At 42.7% G+C, this 14,403-nt stretch overlaps 1 protein-coding gene across 4 annotated transcripts in view; it reads left to right on the forward strand.

The window, feature by feature from the left end:
• The window catches only part of WIPF1 (WAS/WASL interacting protein family member 1), a 115,765-nt gene that overhangs the window by 65,945 nt on the left and 35,417 nt on the right, over positions 1–14,403 (forward strand). For 2 of the 4 annotated variants that reach the window (XM_059166996.1, XM_059166994.1), the window contains exon 1: positions 8,475–8,681. The exons of the other annotated variants lie outside the window; for them this stretch is intronic. The gene's annotated coding sequence lies outside the window, so the exon portion shown is untranslated. Of the gene's footprint in view, positions 1–8,474; positions 8,682–14,403 lie in introns of those variants that run through there. 4 annotated transcript variants of the gene reach the window in all.

Below are 14,403 nucleotides of genomic sequence, written 5' to 3' on the forward strand. Positions count from 1 at the left end.
AAAATATGGGATGCCTGGGTGGCTCAGTGGGTTAAGCCTCTGCCTTCAGCTCAGGTCATGGTGTCAGGGTCCTGGGATGGAACCCTGTATCAGGCTCTCTGCTCAGCAGGGAACCTGCTTCCCCCTCTCCCTCTGCCTGCCTCTCTGCCTACTTGTGCATGCTCTGTGTCAAATAAAAAAATTAAAAAAGAAAAAAGAAATAGGGCACTTGGGTGGCTCAGTTGGTTAAGCCTCTGACTCTTGATTTTGGCTCAGGTCATGATCTCAGGGTCATGGAATTGAGTTCAGGTTCCCTGTGGGGCATGGAGCCTGCTTGAGATTCTTTCCCTCTCCCTTGCCCTCTGCCCCTCCCCTCCAAGAAAAAGAGAGAGAAACAAAAGGAACATAATTTATTATAAAATAACTTCAATTTGAAAGTGATCAGCTACAACTCATTAGCAAACAGAACTAAGTAATTGGCTGAGTAGTTGCTTCTCCACCTGTAACCACTGTGAACAGGCAGGTGCAGGATCACACGAAGTGGGGTAAGAGGGAACTACATACCTGGAGTGGAATGTCTTTGGGCAAATTATCTTCCAGAAATGAGAGACCAACTGTTAGTAAAAATCTTAGCAAAACATAGTATTTCATTTATATGACAGTTGCATTACTGGAAAATTCAGGGGCTCATAAACAGTGCAATAATTACTTTGAGTTTATATTTAAAATGGAGCCAAGGTCTAATATCAGATAACTACCAACAGTTTTTTTCCTACATCAATCTCTAACAGGACCTTTGAACATCACGTGGGACTGTTTTTTTACTGAGTGGGCCAGTCTGGTACACTGCAGGTCGTCTAGCATCTCCGGTCTCCGGGTCTGAATGCTAGGAGGGCCCCCAACTGTTGTGACACCCACAAATGCCCCCATTTCCTGTCCACATGCAGAGTGGTTGGGCCTGCCTCTTCCAGGTAGCAGCTGCACCAGCCAGGCCTGGCTTCCGCGCAGTCAGGGGTCCCAGGGGAAGTCTTGGGTCACTGAGCCCTTCCTGCAGCATTCAGGTGGATGATGTCAGGCCCAAAGGTGCAGAGCTGTATAGACTCTTGTTTCCTGAGTACTCCGTAGAAGGACTCTCCTGTCCCCATAGTCTCTGTCCTCCAGTGAGAGACACCAGGTAACTGTATAGAGAAGTCTGAACGAGGAACAATATTGTTACTGCCCCCACCCCAGAAATAATTGTAAACGTCCCATCCTGGGCTTTGTACCTAATGACTAGCAATGGAAAGGAACACACAGCTATCCCTATGCCAGCACTTTCTCCCTATGTGTGTGCACGAATGGATACATGTGAAAATGGGGCTTTCCACCAGTTTTCCCCTTTGCTGAAAGAAACTTCTTTCTGTTTTTCACATGGGCTTTCCCCTGGGGGCAACTTGTATTGGATGTTGGTGACCAACTGGGAAATTTCTCCATTTTTCTTAAATTACCGAAGATAGGACAGTGCTTTCAAAGGAAACATGAAAAGTCTTTCCACACATAATCAGCATTTGTCCCTCCAAGACACAAGTTAGTGACGTTCCGACATCAGCATTTGTTGTTTGTTGTTTGCAGACTGTGTGTGTGGAGTAACAGGGCTCTCCACTGTGTGCTCAGAAACCAGCGTCCTGGACGTCCGGCCCTCGGGGATAAAACACAGACTGGTTGACTGTGAAGTGTGAACCCATTATGGGACTGTCCTTTCCCGGGGTCTCCTTCTTCCCACTCTGGATGTGGGCCTCCTTTTCTCTTTCCAAGCGAGTCGCCTCATCATTTCCTAACTTAAGCAAGGCCCTGTCACATACCCAACGCTGGCAAAGAACCCTGCTTGAGAAGTTGTTAGGTGTGTTGGCAGGTCCCCACGTTGTCACTCTGAATGGCTGTCCTGTGTCAACAGCTGTCAGGAGAAGCGAGACCTTCCCGGGTCCTGTTGGGGGAAGAAATCCAGCACGTACCTCCTTCACTCTAGCACCCTCCCACCTAGAGCCAAGTGTGTGGCAGCCTCCTCCCGACCTCAGGTTAAAGGAAGGATGAAACTCAACTTGGAGTTAGAAGCTTTTAAAATCCATTTACACCCATTTCTCAAGCCCAGATGATAACGTCAGACGCTGATCTAAAGCAGCTGGGGGACAGAGTGAATAAGGCAAACTATGCCCTCGCGGGGCTCCTCCCATAAAGCATGCGCAGACAGGGCTCCTCCTATAGAGCATGCGCAGATAGAGCACCTAATAGAGCATGCGTGGACAAGGCTCCTCCAGTAGACCATGCACTGACGGCGTGGAATGCGAATGGGCGCGAGGAGCGAGCCACGAAACCAGGAGAAAGCTGTCCTCACAAACACGCCAGGGCAAAGGGAGGGGCAAGGGGTGAGGAGAAGTGGTGCAGGAAGTAGATCAGAGGGAGACTGCCCGATCCCACTGGACCTTGCTAGTCCCAGCAAGGACTTTGGATTTTACTTGGTGAGCACTGGAAAGCCACCGAGGCTTCTGAGTCTGTGAATCTCTTCTGAGCCCCAGTTTGAAGGTATTCTATCCTGTTTACCTTGGCTGAGGATTCATGTCCTGTGCTACGATTGTCAGCATTATGACTTTAGGAAAGAGAAGCCAATTTGGGTCTTTAATTCTACCGGCCCCAAACCCAAAACTACCTAGCCAACGCCCCGTTTTAAGAGGTGGCTCCGAGCAGGACAAACTCTTCGTAGCCCTGAAGCTGTAGCCCAGAGACTTCCGCAGGACTGCCTGCTGTTATGTGGAAGTGTCATCGGTGTATCCTGCCAGAGGAGAGGATGAGTAAGGCGGGGCTCCATCCCCCCAGGGCCAGGCCATCCAGAGTTGTGTTGTCCGGTATGGTAGTGGCTCTTGGGCACAAAATGTTGCCATGAGTAAAATACATACTTATTTTTGAAGAATCAGTGTGAAGAGAAGAATGCAAAGTGCCTACTGAATACCCTTCTATTGTGAGGACATGTTATAATGATATTTTTGAAAAAGAGTGTTAAATAAAACAGTACTGTAATTTCACTTTTTAAACTCTTTCTATTTTTTTTAAAGATTTTATTTATTTATTTGACAGAGATAGATCACAAGTAGGCAGAGAGGCAGGCAGAGAGAGAGAGGAGGAAGCAGGCTCCCTGCTGAGCAGAGAGCAGGATGCGGGACTCGATCCCAGGACCCTGAGATCATGACCTGAGCTGAAGGCAGCGGCTTAACCCACTGAGCCACCCAGGCGCCCCTTTAAACTCTTTCTAATGCAGCTAATAGCAAACCAAGAACTGTACTTAAGCTCCTGTATAGTTTGACACCAACATACAACAGTAGACTCAGAATGTTAGAGGAATTTTGTGATTAAACTCCCATTCCTAGAAGAGAATGAGATATCAGTCAGCAGTCTCTAGCATATCTTATAACCCACTGGATGGGTCTTTGAAGGGACAATGGGGTATCGGCTTCTCCTGTATTCCATACATATTTCCTGAAGTGGTTCTTACATTTTTGACCCCACTTTATCTGATGTTAGTGTAGCATAGAAATTTTGACTTTTCCAAACCACAGGTTTCCAGATTATTTAACTCTCCGCATCTTGGTTGCAGATCATAGGCAAAAAAGACCTCTAATAGAAAGCTGTATTTTTTTTTTCTCTCTCTCTCTGTGCTTCTAGTCACTTTCAGTCTAAATTATCTCTTTTCTGTAGTTCTTACTGAAGACCACAAGAACTGGCCAACACATGCCAACATTCTAAATGTTTCCTCCAAATCCTTTAACGGTGCACCATCCATAGGCTTATGGGCTTAAGAGGCCAAGGATTCAGTAGGTGGTAGCATAAGCATCAGTGGGGGTACCACATAACAAGGTTGCCAGTGCCCTAGCCCAGGAGAGCCTGCACTAGCCTTCACTTGACTTAAATCAGTCACTTGCACATTTTAGAGTTAGTCACATTCAACACTCACTTCTGGTACCAACTTTTATGTCACAGGGGTGTTTGTATTGCCAATGATAGAAAACCTGATTATACCAGCTCAAACAAAATAGAGAATTTGTTTGTTAATGTTAATTAAAAGTCCAGAAATAGGTCTAGCCTCAGGTATAGATGGATTCAGCCAACGAAGCCTGTAGCTGGTTTTTCTCGATCACCACCCCTCCCCACCAATTCCCTACTTTGTTGGTTTCAGTTTCAGACCCCATGTGGTCAAAGGATGAGTGTGGCCATTTCAGTGCCGATATCCTCACAGATCCCATGCCAGCTCATCTGGCAGAAATGTCTTTGCCTCAGGCCACAAGTTCCCTTGGTTCTAATGAGTTCACAGGCCATCGCTCAAAAAATCTGTGAGGCCCCATGAATGCAAGGCTCTGATTAACGGGCCCTGAATCACATGCTCTTTCTGTACTGGCAGTGGGAACAAGAGGCTCTGGACCCTCAGGTCTGAGAGTGAGGAAGAAATGGGTCCCCAAACTGCAAATAACCACAGAAAGACGTCTGCCTCTGACTCCGTATGTCACATTTAACAAGAGGCCAGAGCTTGTCCAAAATGACTGTCCAAAAAAGACCCCACACTTGGGTTGGAAGATGATGCCTTTTTCTAGTATAAGTAGGCCGAATTAATGCTGAGCTGCCAAAACAAATAGAAATAAATTTCCAGTTTTTCCCCATGTAAGATTATACCAACTTGTACTAATAGGACATTGAATAGTACAAATTTGTTTTCAGTTTCTCTGTGTTGCTGAGATGATGATGATGATGATGATGATGATGATTGAAGAGAAAGAGAAAGAGAGAGGGAGCGTGCAAGCAAAGGGGCAGAGGGAGAGAGAGGATTCCAAGCAGACTCCCCACCCAGCATGTAGCTGGACACAGGGCTCAATTCCACAACCCTAAGACCATGACCTGAGCCCAAATCAAGAGTCCGCTGCCCAACTGACTGAGTTACCCAGACACCCCTTTCTGAGATTATTTTTAAATGACCAAACCTCTGTGTAACTGTACTGATTATTTTGGGGGGAAGAGGGAAATTACTTTGTTTCTGCTCCTCCAAATCACATAATTCCCATATTTTTACATTTTGAAAGTAGATTTCCTCATATAGTAAATGCATATATTTCCTCTGGCATGGTTTCTCTTTCCCCCTAAAAAGCTATAAGGGAGACATTTTTGCTACTGAGGAAGGTATGTTAGAACTGAGGAAACCCTATTCTAAAATATCTTTCTAATACCAGGGCAAAAACCAGGCTCTTAAAGGTAGTTGTGTCCACAACTTGGAAAACCAGAATTATAAACGAATAAATCTTTTCATATTTTATACATTGTTGATTCAGTCTCCATTGTTGGGGTCACCACAGGAGGGTCATAGGCTGTGATCTTTTACCACTTTATCCAGACTGTTGAGAACTGTACTGTTTTATAATCTTCTGTCTGCTCTTGGTTTTGTATTTCTGTACATTAATATGGAGGATTTTTTCCCTGATTGGCCCAAGAGCTTACTGATTATTGTTTTACTCTACCATTAAGCTCAGATTGGTCTGCCAAGTCCCTTCTGGGCTATCGGGCTTCACTGCTGATCTGTGCCATCCTTTCTCTGGAAAAGTTCCCTTTAACTTAAACTATCCCTAGAGGAGGGTTCAAGTTTAGCCTTGGCATTCCTTATTCACTTTTTGAAAGAAAACAATCTTTTTTTTTTTTAAGAGTTTATTTATTTATTTGTTGAGGGGGGCACATAAGCAGGGGAGGGTTAGGAGGGGAGAAAGAGAATCTCAAGCAGACTCCCAGCATGGTCCCATGACCCCGAGATCAGGACCTAAGCCAAAACCAAGAGTCAGAAGCTTAACTGACTGAGCCACCTAGGCACCCCAAGAAGAAATAGTCTTAAGGTCTTTTTTTTCCCTAAGATTTTATTTATTTATTTGAGACAGAGAGAGACAGCTAGAGAGGGAACATAAGCAGGGGAGAGGGAGAGAGGAGCAGGCTCCCTGCTGAGCAGAGAGCCTGATTCCGGAGCTCCATCCCAGGACTCTGGGATCATGACCTGAGCCGAAGGCAGACACTTAACCAACTGAGCCACCCAGGTGCCTCCAGTCTTAAGGTCTGAAGGGAATGTTATGTTATGGAAGAATTTTTAGGCGATATAATTTTCTTTTTCTTTTAACATATTAATTGAGCACCTACTGAGTGTCAGAGGCAGTTCTAGATGCTGAAAGAACAGCAGGAAAGAAGGTCCCCATCCTCATGGAGCTTGAATTCTAGTGGGGACACACAGTATACAAACCATTAAACTTGTGAAAAGATTGTTGAGTGGTGACACGTGCTGTGTATAAAAGAGAACAGGCACAGAGATGGGGCACGAAGAGGGGCCTTTTTGCTGACGACTGAAGATGAGAAGGAACTAGGAGATGAGTGTACTGGGGGGAGGGCTTACAAGTGTAAGGCCCCGAGATGCAAATGAACTGGATGCATTTAAAGAACAGAAAGGGCTGGAAGGTAAATTAGCAAGAAGGGACGTTACTTGAGATGAAGTCAGAGGGCTAGGGCGGGGCCAGATATTGTGGGTTCTTGTGGGCTCCTGGCAGAGTTTGGACTTTTTAAGTGGAACAAGAAACCACTGTAGGGTTTTAAGCAGGGGAGGAATGTTACCTGATTTATGTTCTATGGTGGCCAATAGACACCTCATCAATGTTTCCAAAGTTGGCTGTATTTATACGTTCTCATCAAAGGCAAAAATAGAACCAAACTCTAGACCACTGCTCCCTTGTGTGTCTTGGGGGCTACAGCCTTCTAAATGATTCTCCCTCCTAACTGAGCCATCCCTAATGGAGGGGGCCGACATGAACTGCATGTGTACAGCATGGTGAGGTTGTTTTTGTGTGTGTGCATGCATTTGCCTTACTCAGAGAACTTCCAAACAACTATGGAAATACAGAGAGAAATCATTCCATTACCCATGTTCCCTTCTTAGAACTAACTAGGTTAGACTTCTCAAAGTTTCACTTTGTGCATTCACTTGGTAGTTGATCAGATTTCCTATTTCCCTGGGGTTAGTGGAGGGGGAGGGAGATGCTAGCAGCAGGCCTCCACTTCTGTCCAGTGCCCCCCACCGGCACGTCAGATGGCAGGACTCTCCATTTCTAATCCTTCAGTGCTCTGCTTCCAGGAATTTTGCCGTGGCCCCACATCATAAAACTCTACTCATTCAGTTAGATTCATAACTCAAAGAATTTAGAGCCTGGAAGAGTCGTAGACATCAATTATCTCAGTACTCCTCAAGAGGAGTACTGAGGAGTCAGTATTTTGGGCAAGACTATCCAAAGCATCATGGGAAATTCCACATTCCTGGCTCCACCCCTAAAGAGTCCCCCATCCAACCCAACACTTTTTAACCGCCAACTACAAATGAGTCCACGCATTTCCAGCCGCTGCCCGAATTGAGAACCCCTGGTCCACCCAGTCCTGTCATTTTACAGGGAAGGGAATATGAGACAATGTGTGGGAGCTCCGTTCCTTTTCCCTCTGAATCCCGCACAACCAAGACCCAGAGTTCTAACTTTAGAGTCAAGTTAGTTTCTGAAATGTGCCTCTGTTTTTCATTCTTTTGGCTGATACTTTTTTGTCCTTAGTTTTTCTTCTGAGTTACATGTTATGTGTTGCAAATCTGAATCTTTCAGATGGCTCAAGAAAAAATGATGAGTGTTTTCAGAATATTTGTGCATAGCTCAAGGCTTTGTACATGTAGTCCATTGCCTCTTCCCTTCTTAGAGTCCTTTAATAATTAGAAATCTGCCTTCCCCCTTTCTACACTCATATCTCCATGCTTTTGTCAAGCATCTTCTAGGAGAGTTATTGTTATCCTGTTAAGTATGGAGGACAGAAACAAAACATTCTGGCATAGAAAGTTCTGGATCTTCATATGACTTGAGCTGTGTGTAATTTATCCTGACTTGGGCACCAAAATCACATCTCAAAACTCATTTGCCTTCATACACTTGACTGGCTCTCTTCACCTGCATCTGTGACTTTCTCTCTACATACTTGAATGCTCTGTAGAGGAGGAAGAATCATTACCCTATTTATTGGTGTAGCTGAGAGCTTTTTAGTCCTTGGTAACTATTTTCCTTAATACTAAATATTCTAGTCAATAGTATTAGTCAGTTAGCATAGTCAATATCAAGAGTGATAACTTTCAAGCAGCATTTTCCTGGAAGGAATCTCAGGCTCTGTGAACTATTATTTCTGCACAGGTATCTAGAATAACTTTGGCCTGCCAACTGGATGGACATCCTGATTTCCTCTTGTCACTGTACCAAACAGATACATTACACCTTGAGGAAAAGAGTAGCATTTAATTTTTTAAATTAAGGGGTTTTTGCTTCTAAAGTAAATTAAGGGGGTTTTGCTTCTAAAGTAAAGCCAATCTAGTTTCTTTTTGTGCAGTAAAGGAGGAAGGAACAAACAACAAATTAATCAGGCAGGAAGCGAATAACCACAGAAAGACGTCTGCCTCTGACTCAGTATGTCACATTTAACAAGAGGCCAGAGCTTGTCCAAAATGGCTGTCCAAAACCGACCCCACACTTGGGTTGGAAGATGATGCCTTTTTCAGGGACAGTTTTCTCTCTGGGCTCACATCTTGCTGGTCTGTCTTCTGTGTCCCCGATCATGCCTTCCTACGGTGTCCTTTAACGGTAAGAAAAGTTCTATTCAGACTAAATGTATTTCCTTTATCAGCTAGAGGGAAGAACGAAATGGCTTTTAATGGGCCAGAGTATGTTGAGATAGTTTGATTTTCTTCAGCAGAAGACCGTGTAACCTATTCCTGTTGCAGAGAATGCTAGTTTCAACACTGTGGTGATCGTGGGCAATTCATAACTTGTGTTTTGTACCAAAAAGTAAGCAAGATTTTCAGTAGAATTTTTCCTGACCACTGGACAAGTTTGGATCCACAGGAATTTTTTTTTTCCACTTAAAATGGGGGTTTATGTCTGTAAGTACAGCCTTTCAGTGTGTTATCCACACACTGCTTTTGAACTTTCCCTTTGGCAAGTAGCAGTAAGTACTTTTAAAGTAAAGGGAATCATCAGAAACTTCAAAGGAAAGTACCGGGGAACTAAGGTGTTGCCTTTCTGTTGCTACACATATGTCACTTAAGTTCAAATCCCAAATTAAACCATTTCTAGGCAGAGTATTTTAGGAAGAAGACAGTCTGTCTTTAAAATCTTTCTAGTCAACCCCCTAACAGTGCAGCGCATAGCTACTTTGCTCATCAAATTCTGTAGCATTTGTTATAAGTGTTTACAGCTAATATGACTAACTTTTTGTCATAAAATATTGTAACTTAAAATTTTGAAGCAATGTACCCAGAGACCTACATATTAGGACTAAGGAAAGTTGTTTGTATCAAAAAAAAATTTTTTTTTTTTGCCTCTGCGGTGTGTATGAAAAAGTCACTTGGCATATTCCTTTTTCCCCCATGGAGAAATATAAAATACAGCTTTAAAATATTAAGAGAGCGCATACAAATTTAGTCAATAAGTGTAAGTTCTTTTAAATAATCCAATGGTATAAGTAGCATATACACTAGAAAATGGAGAAGTGGTAAAATGGAGAAAAGTCTTCAAGAAGATTCTGAGAAACAAAAGTAAAACATCTTGGTAAAAAGAAAGACAGCTGAGTGAAAAGGCAAGAGAAAGAATAAGACAGGATAGTGTGGGGCACTTGAGTGGCTCAGTGGGTTGAGCCTCTGCCTTCAGCTCAGGTCATGATCCCAGAGTCCTGGGATCGAGCCCCACATCGGGCCCTCTGTTTGGCGGGGAGCCTGCTTCTCCCTCTCTCTCTCTCTCTGGGCCTTTCTGCCTACTTGTGATCTCTCTCTCTGTCAAATAAACAAAAAAAAAAATCCTTAAAAAAAAAAAAAAAAGACAAGCTAGCGAGAGAGGAAGGTGAGAGGCTGGGAAAGACGGAAGGTCAGCCCGTGTGGAAGCTGTGTCCATCCTCATCATTGGAATTGTGGATCTTAAGTATCATCCATTAACTTCATAAAGTTGTGTTCCTTCTGAACTGGAACTTCATCTAGTCAAAACTCTTCCTTTTGTAGTCTAAAGAAGTTTAAATGATTTCTCTAGAATCACGGTCACGTTTTCACTATTCTTTTGAAAAGTTCAGACACAAGTTAATTGTTCATAGCTCCTGAATTACTCTATTTAAACTTTAAGGATTATATGGATGCTAGATTAACTGCAATATTTAGAGAACTCCCCAGGATAAAAATGATTTCCTGGAGTCCAGCAGCAATTTCCACCCTGCTCCCTGAAGAAATTAGATTCTACATCAGGCCCATGGGCTAGAAGTTGCCCAACCTGTGCTAAAAAAAAGGAAGTGAGCTCCTTAATTTCTGGACCTTTCAAGTTTTCTGCCCTTTTGAAGTCTGATTCACATTTCATGAACATGTCATTTACTTTGTAAGTTTCTGGCTGTTTAAATTGTGGAACATTTCTGCTTTACGGTTGGACTCACTTTTGTTTATCCAAATTGCTGTACATTTACTTCTTGTTGAGAAGGGTATTTCCATTGAAATACCATAAATACCTCTGTCTGTAATTTGCAACCCTCACTCCTGAAAATTAAAATGGAAAAAAAATACTAGAAGAAGGAATGCCTTAATTAATATGCTTTAAAGTGCACTTTATACGCATCTCCATTCTCCATTCATCTGTAATATGGAGGTTTGCATGGGTGTGAACATGTGGGCCAAGGTTTAAATCAACTTATAGTTTCTTTCTCATGACTAAATAGCAAGGGAAGACAATAACATTTATTGAGGACTTGCTACTTGTTGGGCTCTTTACTTTTACTTATTTTTAAAAATGGCTAATACTTATTAAATATTTGCCTCATTTAACTCTTGAGTAACCCTATTGAGTAGGTACCATTATCCCCTTTTTATTGTGGGAACTGGACTTAGGCTATGAAATTTGCCCAAGGCCACTTAACAACTAAGTATAAAGAAGTTTTCGATATTTTCAAGAGCTTGTTTCATAAATGCAGTGGAGAGGGAACTGGATGTCCTCTTCCAGTCCCAAGACTCTGGGATTACAAATGCTTTATTTTAAATGTCACAGCAACATCAAGTATCTTAAAGCAAATAACTTCAGGGAAGACATTTTCCTTCCTAAGTCCTTTGTCCTTTTCAGAAGTAAATTTGGTGGCACTTTTGCCTCTATTACAAGACTACACTTTCAATATAAAATGAATAAAATATATATCGTGTATATTAATATATATGCGGGGAGCATGGACACGGGGGTAGATCTTAATCCTCTGGTAAAAAGAAATGTGGTGCTGAGGATTTAAGAAAACTCTAGCTCTAAGGTTTGATCCCCTTTAAGAGAATACTTATAAGAGATGGGAAGTAGTGGGAGGAAACGCTATACTTTTTAGTTCCGTGGATAAGGTAGAGAAGGAAGGGCTTCTTTCCTTTTGCCACAGCTAAACAATGACGGGGTGGGGGGGCATTCAACGTACCTTCACTTTTAAAAGGGTTTGGATGTGTATCAATTTACATTAACTTCTTTTAATAAAGATTTTATTTATTCATTTGAGAGGGAGAGAGCACGCGAGCCGAGGGAGAGGGAGAGGATCTCCAGGAGACTCCCTGCTGAGTCCAGAGCCCAACTTGAGGGGCTGGAGGGGCTCGTGGGGCTCAGTCTCAGAATGCTGAGATCAGGGCCTGAGCGGAAATCAAGCATCAGATGCTCAACTGAGCCCCCAGGTGCCCCTATAAATTTGCATTAATTTTTAAATTAAATGTGTGACAGCAGATTTTAAAAAATCATTTTACTTCACACCCTTTAATTTCCCAACAGTTACTCTTACGGTAGAATTGTGTATGTGTGTGCTTCCCATTGTAATGACATTGCAGATGTTTCAACATGTTTTCTCTGAAAAATGCCTTTCCCCTTCCCCCTGCCCCAAATTAACCAACTGTTTATCGAAAAGAACTCTAAAAGGGGTATTTCTGAAATAACCACGGGTGCTGTAAATACAGCAAGACACAAATCCTTACCACTGAGAAGACAGCCTAGGATGAGGACTCCGTTCAGTTATTGTCTTAAGTGACGGTTAAGAAAAGAGCAAGTACGGGCACCTGGGTGGCTCAGTGGGTTAAGCCACTGCCTTTGGCTCAGGTCATGATCTCAGGGTTGGGGACCGAGCCCCGCGTCGGGCTCTCTGCTCAGCGGGGAGCCTGGTTCTCCCTCTCTCTCTGTCTCTCTGTCTAATAAATAAAAAAAAATCTTTAAAAAAAAAAGAAAAAAGAAAAGAGCAAGTACATTTTGAGAAATGAGGGGTTCTGTGGACAGAATACATGCGTTCCAGCCCCAGTTGAGAATTAAGTGACCACTAACCCTGGTGAGGTTGCTGTTTTGCTTACAAAGGAAAGCTTGTTTCTCTTCTCTACCTTTTGCTTCCTCTTGGGTTGAGAGCATTCTTCTGTTTTTCCTCTTCTTGCTGATTGCCTCCTTGCCTGCAGCCCTCTGAGCCTGGGCCTGAGGAGAGGAAGAGTAGCAGTACTAGAAGCCGACTTCATGCAGAGATATGAAGAATTTCTAAGATGGCCAAATGTGACAGGCTGGGGGTGGGGTGGGGGGTGGGGCACAGAGATGTCGCACTGTGACTTGTATCATAAAATAGAAACTACAGGCAAGTGCAGCTGTGAAAAGATTGTGCTGAAGAAACAGGATGGCTGTGGTTTGCTGTGAGCATCAATTTTCCTGTTGAGCATTTTTACAGGAAGTTGAAGAACAAAGCCAACTTCATCTTAATTAGTTCTAATGGTTTTCAGATCTTAAAGACATTCACTAACTGCATCATGCAGAAGTCTCGAAAGAGTAGAATCTGTCAGAATTAGGAGTGGGAATCCCAAAACTATGGGCTTTTTTTTTTTTTTAATTCAGGATTTTAGTAGCAATTTGAGTTTGCTAAATGATTTTATTTTTATGGTGTAACTTGGAGTGGATTCATTGCCTTTATAATGAATGCTTCTGTAGTAATTTTTTTTACAGTTATAATAACTCAATATGAGTTTAGGAGCCTTTTCTTATTAAAACACCACTGAGTTATATATATTATAGATTTTCTTCTGTTAGTATTTATTGGTCGAACAAATGTGTATGTGTGTATATATATATACGGAAGGGGTAGGGGTGTGTGTGTGTTTATAAGCTGGAAGGATATACCTGAAAATGTCAAGGATATTTCTAAATTATTTCTATTATTATTAACCCCAACCCCTTTTCACCTAAAATTTAATTATTACTGAATGCTTCTTTCAGTGACTAAATATAACCATCATGTTTTATTTTCATCTTTGTGCTGTCAGTCTTTAAAATACAACAGCCAGCTATTTTACCAGCAAATTGGGTTTGCAAATTGAATTGCAATTCAGGACAAGCAAGCTATGGTAAAATCAGAGGCAAACCCAGAGGTCAAAGAAGAAGGTTACTTTACAGAGAAAAAGGAGTAAGTTGGGACAGCTTTGAATGAAAGCCCATTGGAGGAAAGTCAGAGTTCAGGTGGTGAGTTTCTCATTAGCTGAACTGTGATGGTTTCTCATTGGCTGGGCTATTGCTGGGCAAGGTGAAAATCTGCCTTCCTCCTTCCATGGTAGTAAAGTAGGCTTTTTCCTATTAAAAAATGCAAAGTACACTTCTTCCTGTTGGGATCTGCAGTTGAGGACAAGTTAGTAGGATCTGACAGCTCCCTTTTCTGGACTCCTGACTTCATTTTAAATGAGGTTTCCATTATTTAATTCCACATTTCCCCCTTTTGATCCAGATCTTTCCTTAAAAGTATCACTGATCAAGAGTGGGCTCATCCAGGGGCACCTGCGTGGCCTAGTCAGTTGGGCATCTCCTTTTGACTTGGGTCATGATCCTGGAGTCCTGGGATTGAGCCCACATCACGTTCCCTAGTCAGCAGGGAGTCTGCTTCTCCTTCTCCCTCTGCTGCTCCCCCTGCTTGTGCTGTCTCTCTCAATCTCTCTGTTAAATAAATAAATAAAATTGAAAAGAGAGAGAGAGAGAGAGAAAGATTTGGCTCATCCATAGCTCTCACTGCTAGGAAGGACCTTTACTGGGTGTCCTGTCCCATATCAGAGGGTAAGCCCATAGCAGTTGGAAACCATTTAAGGTCCCATTTGAGTAACAAGGGGGGTTAAGAGGGAGAACCCACAGGCATTTCCCATCTAAAGTCGGTATCTCGTCAAGGTTGTACACACTGGAGATCATCCTGAAGCATTAGGTTAGCATCAGCTTATTCGGTATTATTTCTATAAAGTCTGGACAGGCAACAGATACACAACTTTAAAATAATTATACAAAACATAATTAAAAACAACGTGACAATTTCAAA

Source organism: Mustela lutreola, chromosome 3 (assembly GCF_030435805.1).
Source record: "Mustela lutreola isolate mMusLut2 chromosome 3, mMusLut2.pri, whole genome shotgun sequence".
Taxonomy (NCBI): domain Eukaryota; kingdom Metazoa; phylum Chordata; class Mammalia; order Carnivora; family Mustelidae; genus Mustela; species Mustela lutreola.